Genomic DNA, 8,553 nt, shown 5'->3' on the forward strand with positions numbered 1-8,553 from the left:
CTAGGTCATAGGTGTCAAAGTGGTGGCCCGGGGGCCAAATATGGTCCGCCACATCATTTTGGGTGGCCGACTTTCTGTTTTAGGACCAAATTAAAATGAAGAGTATAGATGTATATTAAATTGCCTGATTTTCCCCCTTTTAAATCAATAATTGTAATTTTTAGCCATTTTTTTCAGTTTTTAGTTCAAAAATCACTTTGTAAAATCTAAAAATATATTTAAAAAAGAGCTAAAATAAACATTGTTTTAGATCTATATAAAATTAAATATTCAGGGCTTTTAATCCAGTTCTTTTAATCCATTTAAAAAAAAATCTAAATATTATATCTAAAATGGTCCGGTTCATTTCTCTATCCTTTAATTGGCTATCGTCTATACACATAATTCCGCAGTGACCTCGTCTACTGGTTTTATTCCAGTTTTACTGGCAAAGACAAAGCCCTCCGCCACCTCACAATTTCATGTCATGTTCATGGCAGCTTGGAAAAAAATCCCCAGTAAAAACTCATCGTATCCGCTCGACTAATTAACAGAAAGAATAGAAGCCCGTTACATTTGGAGCATAACAATGAAAGCCAGCGGCGTGCTTTTGCAGTAATATCCTCGCTCAGTGGTGCAAAACGACCACTCAAGACATCCAGTCGTCCATTTTAAAATAACTTTTCAACGCCGGGGGGAACAAAGCGACTAATGAGTCGTCACCAATCCCAGCAACCCCTTGTCGTTTTAGGTCAAACCCTCTAGTTACTTAAAACTTAGAAAGCTATTTCGCCTGTCACATTGCTTTTCATAGACGATTTTTAATTTGAGTCCAGGCAAAACTAGCGGGTGAGGTTTAGTCACTCATCAGAAAATGACAACATGTGAGTAACATTCTGTCATTTACAAATCCTAAAGAATGTTTTCCTATAGAGGAAAACATGAGTTCATTTTAGTTCAGATAGGGTAAAGATGCGGAATTATGTCTGACCTAACGAGTGTCTTAAAGAGCTCGTTTTAGTTTCGCCGCTAGAGAGGTGAAGATGTCCCCCAGAGAGAGCGTCCCCTGGGAAACAGCAGCTTGCTTGCGACTCCAAGGCCAACTCTTAAAGTCCGGGGCTATAATTATGATGTAAGGAAACATAGCGATGAATAAAACATGGCACGAGAGGCCTTGACTGTGCAAAGCTTGCAGTGGCCTTAAGAGTCTCCTTTCATGCATTTTTAATTAGCGGCTAAATAAAAAAATGGGGAAAACAGAGTTCATATAGTGTCCAATGCCAAATACAGACTAAAGTCATAGAAATGTGATTTTTTTTTTTGCAGAAACATAAGGAACAAAGTCTACCGTAATTTCATGACTATAAGGCGCACTTAAAAGTCTTAAATTTTCTCCAAAATAGACAGTGCGCCTTTTAATTCAGTGCGCCTTATATATGGAAAAAAACAGAAAAGCAAAAAATGAAAAACCACCACTGTCGGATATTAAAAAAAACAAAACACAAACGCCTTAAACTGAAACAATACTGTTAAATATGCAGATGCCATCTTAGTTTACAACATCTTCCATTATATAGCTCCTCCCCCACTGCAAGATTTTATACAAAAAAATCCAAAACATCAACAATGGCTGGCTCTAGAGGTGACTGTAAAGTAGTAAGTGCTTCATACTTGGAAGTCAATAGCAATTACCATAATTTTACGATTCTAAGGCGCACTTAAAAGTCTTAAATTTTATCCAAAATAGACAGTGCGCCTTATAATACAGTGCGCCTTATAATACAGTGCGCCTTATAATACAGTGTGCCTTATAATACAGTGCGCCTTATATATGGAAAAAATGTCATTCATTGAGGGTGCGCCTTATAGTCGTGAAAATACGGTACTTTTTACTTAATGGTTGGCATTGACTGAGCGTTATACACGAACTTGCGTCGCAAAATTCCAGCCATCCCAATAAAAATTTTTGAATTTCTTTGATTGAAATACAATCACAGATTTATCTGAGTTGAACGCAAAGGCAATTTGTAGCAAGTAAAAAGCAATGCTTCTTCGGTGCTGCTTTTATTTTCATGTGGGCTTCAGTAATGAATCACAGTTAAGAGCAGACTGCAGTGTAAGCTTACATCGTATTAAATGGCCTCATTGACAGGGAATGAATATCATAAATTATCTCCAACTCATTTTTTTGTAAGCTTTCCCTGTAGGAAGCTAAAAAAATGCTATAAAATATAAACTACAGCCTTGGAAACATACCTTTTCCTCTCCTTTATATAAATATGTCTTCATTTTTAACTTGTTTTAGGAGTTAACTGGTCCCTGGCCCAAATCCCAAGTAGTCCACGGCTCATGTTTGCCAAAGTACCACTAAACATAGACTGTTATGCTGATGAAATAACATTTTCCTGTTTTGTAAGAAAAGGTGTAGGATTTCAGGACTGATTTAAAGGATTCTGCAGTGAGGTGAGTACTTTGTACTTTGGCAGTTTTTTTTCTTGGAACAAATAATTCAGTTTGACATTGTTGTGCGTGTGAAACCATTTGCAGCCACCAGCTGCTCATTGCGATTCCCAGACGTGGTGGTGCGAGCGAAGAGGAAGTACGATACATCGTGACTCTTCACACGTTACGACAGTGACTTCATTACGCAATGTGACAGGTGGCGATGGTGATTGAGTGAGTAAATGATCAAGGCCACTAAGGCTTCCTTTACAGGTCTAACTAAACACTGAACGTCTTTAAAAAGGAAGGCAAAGGAACAATGTTACCTCAAATTTTTCGTTGGTTTGGGTAGAAAGACAACCTCCCTGAGTGCACTGAGTACCAGTGTGAGTGACATCATCATTGCTCGCCAGTATCACACTTGCCATAAGCAGGTGTATGTCAATGTTCCCTCTAATTTTTCATGTAAAACATAGTGTAAAACACAAAAAAACATAAGTGGACAGAGCTATTGCCACTGGCTGCCGAGTAAAGGGCGTTATCATGGGAAGAGGGGTAAAAAAATGTTAAAAAAATAAATAGAAAAGTTGGGATTTTGTTTACTGCGCGCCATATGATTGTTGCTGCGCAAAGAAGACGAGAGTAGTGCGCAATTGCGGGGGAAACATTGCACAGGAACCAAATATACGATCTTTACGAACTAATTAACCTACATTTTATGTAAACGATTACATGAGATTCAATAATTAATAACGCCACCAAAACAACATTTCACACTATGCCTTTTATTATACTTTTCTTAGGTGAAAATATATTCCTAAATCATTAGCACATTTGTCTATGCATTAGCCTAATTAAAGTGTAGGTTATTAAATAACATCATGCATATTTGCATTTTAATCAGATGCTGCATGCTAACAAGAACATAAAAAATGGGAGGAATTAATCACATTATATGTTAAAGTAATATAAGGAACAACAGGCATGATAGGCACCTATTAATGTCATATTTACATTAATTTTTTACATTAAAAACAATATACATTTGCACAATATAACTGTTGTTAGTGGTCAGAGTGAAAAAATAATACAAGATCTATAGATAAGTGCGAATATAGAATAGAAAGATGGGAAAAAAATAAGAATTAAAGATATAAATAAGTAGAAAAATAGAAGAGAAAAGTGATGAGATATGCCACTGTAACTGAGATGGAGTGTCTTTAAAAGTGCTTCCTGGGAGCACATCATTTCCCGTCCCAACACACCGCATAGCTCTGTAATTAATCCACATTTAGTTGCTGGAGGCGGCTACGGGACAGGGTGGGGGGGTTGTGGGTGGTGTTATAACTCCCTAGATAGATCTTCTGTCAGCTTGGACCGCCGCCGTGTCGATTTAATAAAGAAGAAAAGAGCAGGGGCGGTCATCGTAGGGGCTTGTCAGAGATGCTTTACGTATGATTTATAGGATCTTTTTGTATATTTAAAAGACTATGAATTTGGAAATTTTAAGATATCATACTTGCGTCGGAGCACCATTGAAAGCCTCATATTGGCCCTTTTTGCTTAAATTATAAATCCCTTTCGCTTTCATCGTTTTCAAGCACAAAAAATAGTTTTTTTGTTGTTGTTTTTTTGAAAATAAACTATCATAAATAGCTAAATGCAAAAGGTTTATCAACACTTACTGTATTTTCTCGCATATTAGCCGCCTACGCGTTTAAGCCACACCCCTAAAATGTACAATTTCCCTCGTATAAGCCCTTGATTTAGGTTTTTTTGACGTTTTATGCAAGATATGGTTTATTTTTTTAATGATTTTCGGCCATAATGTCTTGCGTTATGGCGTTTTGTATTTGTCACCTTGCAGTTTTGTGCAATTTATGCGCATATAAGCCGTACCTGCGATTTAGTCCGTTTTTTTAGCGACAAATACAGTTTATATTTGAGAAAATTCGATATTATTTGATTGTAATTTTCAAAAGTATTTTCCATCGCGAATAAATGAACGAGGCTAATGTAAAATATAACTCAGGGGAGCCTTGGAGGCCAGTTCAAAGCGGTTAATGTTTAATTGCAGCTATTTATTTACATAGTATGTCAGGTAGAGAGCACAAGGGGCTAAAAGATTACCGTTAGCATGCTAATGAGCTCCAGAGCACCAGGAGTGCAAATGAAGGCTAATGAAGGTGCGGCCATGGTTGCGGTGAAATTTGTGTATTTTAAAATGCATGCTTTACAACCTGTCACGTTTCAGGGTAAATTCAATAACAGTGCTGATTTTTTTATTTATTTTTTTGTTACAAATTGCAATACAGTTTTAACAAGAAAAGGTCAAAGCACTTAATGAAGCAGCTTCTAAGAGCCAAGCATTAATCTGCATTATTTAGCTTTTTTTTGCTGCACCATCTTTATTTGAATCTATATAATCTATGCTAGGTTTTTAAATGTAAACTGGGTGGCTTGCCAAATCATGACATGTAGTCCAAGTCAATATCAAGATTCTCATGAATATCAATTAAAAACACTGGCAAGTTGTTCATAGGTTTTCGAATCTAAATTGAGGCCTCCCACTGTAGTGTGTAGTCATCAAAGTCTTGATAGACAGCTATGCCGATTAGCAGACATCAATCATACAAGCTTTTCATCGGTAAAATTGTGTAAAAAAAATGAATTAGACAATGTCCTTATGCAGGCCATTGTGAAGATCAAAAAGCTGCTTCATGCTTTATGATACATTGTGAATAAGACAAGATGATGTTGATCTGCTTGGACATGTAGGCTCAAAGGAATGTTCTGCTGTCTACCAAGAGCTCATGTCTTCATAATTAGACAGAAACTTTTGATGTATAAAGTCTCTGAAATTGCAAAGTAGGTCTGCTTTAAAGAGAAAAAAAATCCATCATTACTCTTACACTATTAGCTACAACATAGAAACCACCTTTAACTACTGAGATGGTGTAAAAAAAATCCAGTTTTGAGCATTCATAGGTTTATAAAGATGGTGGCCGCAAGAATTTTTACGTATATTTGAAATTATTGGTTACTTAGGCCTGTTAAACAATCAATGCTATGCAGAGGATGAAGAAAATGACTGGTAGAGAGGTTTTTTTGGGTAGAGAGGTTTTTGGATGGAGCGGTTTTAGGGTAGAGGGTTTTTTTTAGGTAGAGAGGTTTTTGGGTAGAGGTTTTTTTTTTGGGGTAAAGAGGGTTTTTTGGGTAGAGAGATATTTTTTTGGGTAGAGAGATTTTTTTTGGGTAGAGAGATTTTTTTTTGGGTAGAGATTTTTTTGGGTAGAGAGGTTTTTTTTTTGGGTAGAGAGGTTTTTTTGGGTAGAGGGGTTTTTTTGGGTAGAGGGGTTTTTTTGGGTAGAGGGGGTTTTTTTGGGTAGAGGGGTTTTTTTTGGGTAGAGAGGTTTTTTTTGGGTAGGGAGGTTTTTTTGGGTAGAGGTTTTTTTGGGTAGAGTGTTTTTTAGGTAGTTTTTTTGGGTAGAGAGGTTTTTTGGGGTAGAGAGGTTTTTTTTGGGGTAGAGAGGTTTTTTTTGGGTAGAGGTTTTTTTGGGTAGAGAGGTTTTTTTTGGGTAGGGAGGTTTTTTTGGGTAGAGGGTTTTTTTTGGGTAGGGAGGTTTTTTTGGGTAGAGAGGTTTTTTTGGGTAGAGAGGTTTTTTTTTTTTGGGTAGAGACGTTTTTTAGCTTAAACTTCAACCGGGATTGCCAAAAATGATTGGAAACCTCTTGCCAACATCTACTCAATATTCATGTCTGATAAAGTTTTTTTGTTCTCATCTCATAAACTAGAGAGGCAAATTGTCAAGGTCAGCGTTAGAACAAAAAAAAAAAGCCAATTTCTCTCCAGAAACTGAGATTTCCGACCTAATACACTTGACGCCATGCAGCTGTGTCGAAACATCACCGGTACAAAAAACCTAAATCAACCTTAGTCTGGGTAAACCTCCACTAAGATGGCTAAAACCTTTTCCATCCTTGTCCTCAAAATCCATGAGATTGATTTGGTGTTCACAGACTGTGGCAGTCACGCGGCGTTTGAGGGAATCAGTAGCGTTTGAAAAGGAACAGCTCCAAAGCGAGTCGGCGTATGCGCCGTCGTTCTCCATCTCTGGAGATGTGTTGATCTCCACCGTTCAAAGAACACTCTTGCTTGGGGCTGTGCTTAGAAGCCTTTCAAACAAACCTGCCCAATGTGTGCTTGTAATATCAATGTTGAGAAATCAAGCCCAAAGCACCACAGGTTTGGAACGGGCAGCCAACCGTTGTTGTTTGCGCTGCTAGAGGTGGATAATCCTATTACGTTGAGGGACAAATTGACCTTTTGGTTAAAAGCAAATGTTTTTTTTTTTTAAGTATGTTTTTTTTTGACAAATTAGAATCAATTGATGAGGATGAATAAGGGCTGTCCAAACATTGCCAACAGAAACAAATTTATATTGAATTGAAAAAAAATCCGTTTTTGAAACTTTATTTTTTAAGTGTTAACTGTGTGTCAAAGTGGTGGCTCGGGGGCCAAATCTGGTCCGCCGCATCATTTTGTGTGGTCCGGGAAAGTAAATCATGAGTGCTGACTTTCTGTTTTAGGATCAAATTAAAATGAAGAGTATAGATTTATATTAAAATTCCTAATTTTCTCTCTTTTAAATCAATAATTGCCATTTTTAATCTATTTTTCTGTGTTATTAGTTCAAAAAATCATTTTGTAAAATCTAAAAATATATATAAAAAAGCTAAAATAAACAGTTTCATATCTAACAAAAAAACTGAATATTCAGAAATTTTTATCTAGTTCTTTTAATCCATTTATAAAAAACAAATCTAAATATATCTAAAATAGTCCAAACCATATAATTGTTCTCTACCCTGTATTAATCCAGCAGTGTGGAATTTGGATGTCCGCCATGGTCGCTACTCTTTGTGTGCGCACACTACAAAACGACAGACTGAAACCAATCAAACAGCATTTTGCATGCACATAAAAGAAAATATTATCACAATCCCAATTACGAACGTACTGTTCGGATAATTATTGCCCATCATTGTAAGTGGCTGCCGCAGGCAAAGGGAGAGTCAAACCGTAGCACAGCTCATTAGCTGCAATGACAGTAGGGAAATTTACTGTTTACTAGCTTTTGCTCATTGTTTATTTTAACTAAAAAAAAAAACTGCTAACCTAACTTTTCCCATTTAAATTTACCATAAAGTACTAAGTATGATCTGGGAGTGAAAAACAACAAATACTACTGCATAATCTTGGACAGTGGTGGCCCAGTGGGTAAGTCATCAGTCTTCCACCTCTTTGGTTGTGGGTTCAAATCCGAGTGCTTGCAAGTATTTTCCCAATATTATTCAGGTAAATGAATGAGATAAAAGTATAAGTACTACTGCTTTCTCTTACAGGGTGGTGGCCTAATGGATAAGTCATCAGTCTACCACCTGTGTGGTCCTGGGTTCGATTCCCAGTGCAAGCAAAGATTTTCTCAATATTATTCAGGTAAATGAAGGAGACTAAAGTACAAGTACTACTGCTTTCTCTCACCAGGTGGTGGCCCAGTGGCTAAGTCATCATTCTGTCGCCTGTGAGGTCCTGGGTTCAAATCCCAGTGCAGGCAAAGATTTTCACAATATTATTCAGGTAAAAGAATAAGTTCTAAGTGTTTAAGTGTTTAAATGTATAAGTGTTCAGTGGTGTATGAAGCATTTTGTCCAAAAAATGACTAAGTGTTTCACCCCATTTCCTTGGATAAAACGTTTCAACACCTATGTATAAGTGGGGCACGAGTTGGTGTAGTGGGTTGCACACTCGCCTTTGCACGGAGAGAACGTGAGTTCGCTTCCCGGTGTCGGCGGTTCACTGACCAAGCAAGCGGTCGAGGGTCGGCCGAAGGCCGACCCGAGAACGCCTTTCGCACAGACAGGTCCATCAAGTGTCTTCCGAACTGCCGAAGGCAGTTCGGAATATAACCTTTTGCTGAAAAGTATGACTAAGTGTTTTATATAAATTAAAAAGATTTTTCTTTTTTTTTTCTTCTTCTTCTTATTCCATTGACCAATTCTTCTTTCCAACTATTTTCAGCCAAACGACGACAGCGGGAATCGAACCCAGGTCTCCCACACGGGAGTCCA

Source organism: Stigmatopora nigra, chromosome 15, assembly GCF_051989575.1.
Source record: "Stigmatopora nigra isolate UIUO_SnigA chromosome 15, RoL_Snig_1.1, whole genome shotgun sequence".
In the NCBI taxonomy this organism is placed as follows: domain Eukaryota; kingdom Metazoa; phylum Chordata; class Actinopteri; order Syngnathiformes; family Syngnathidae; genus Stigmatopora; species Stigmatopora nigra.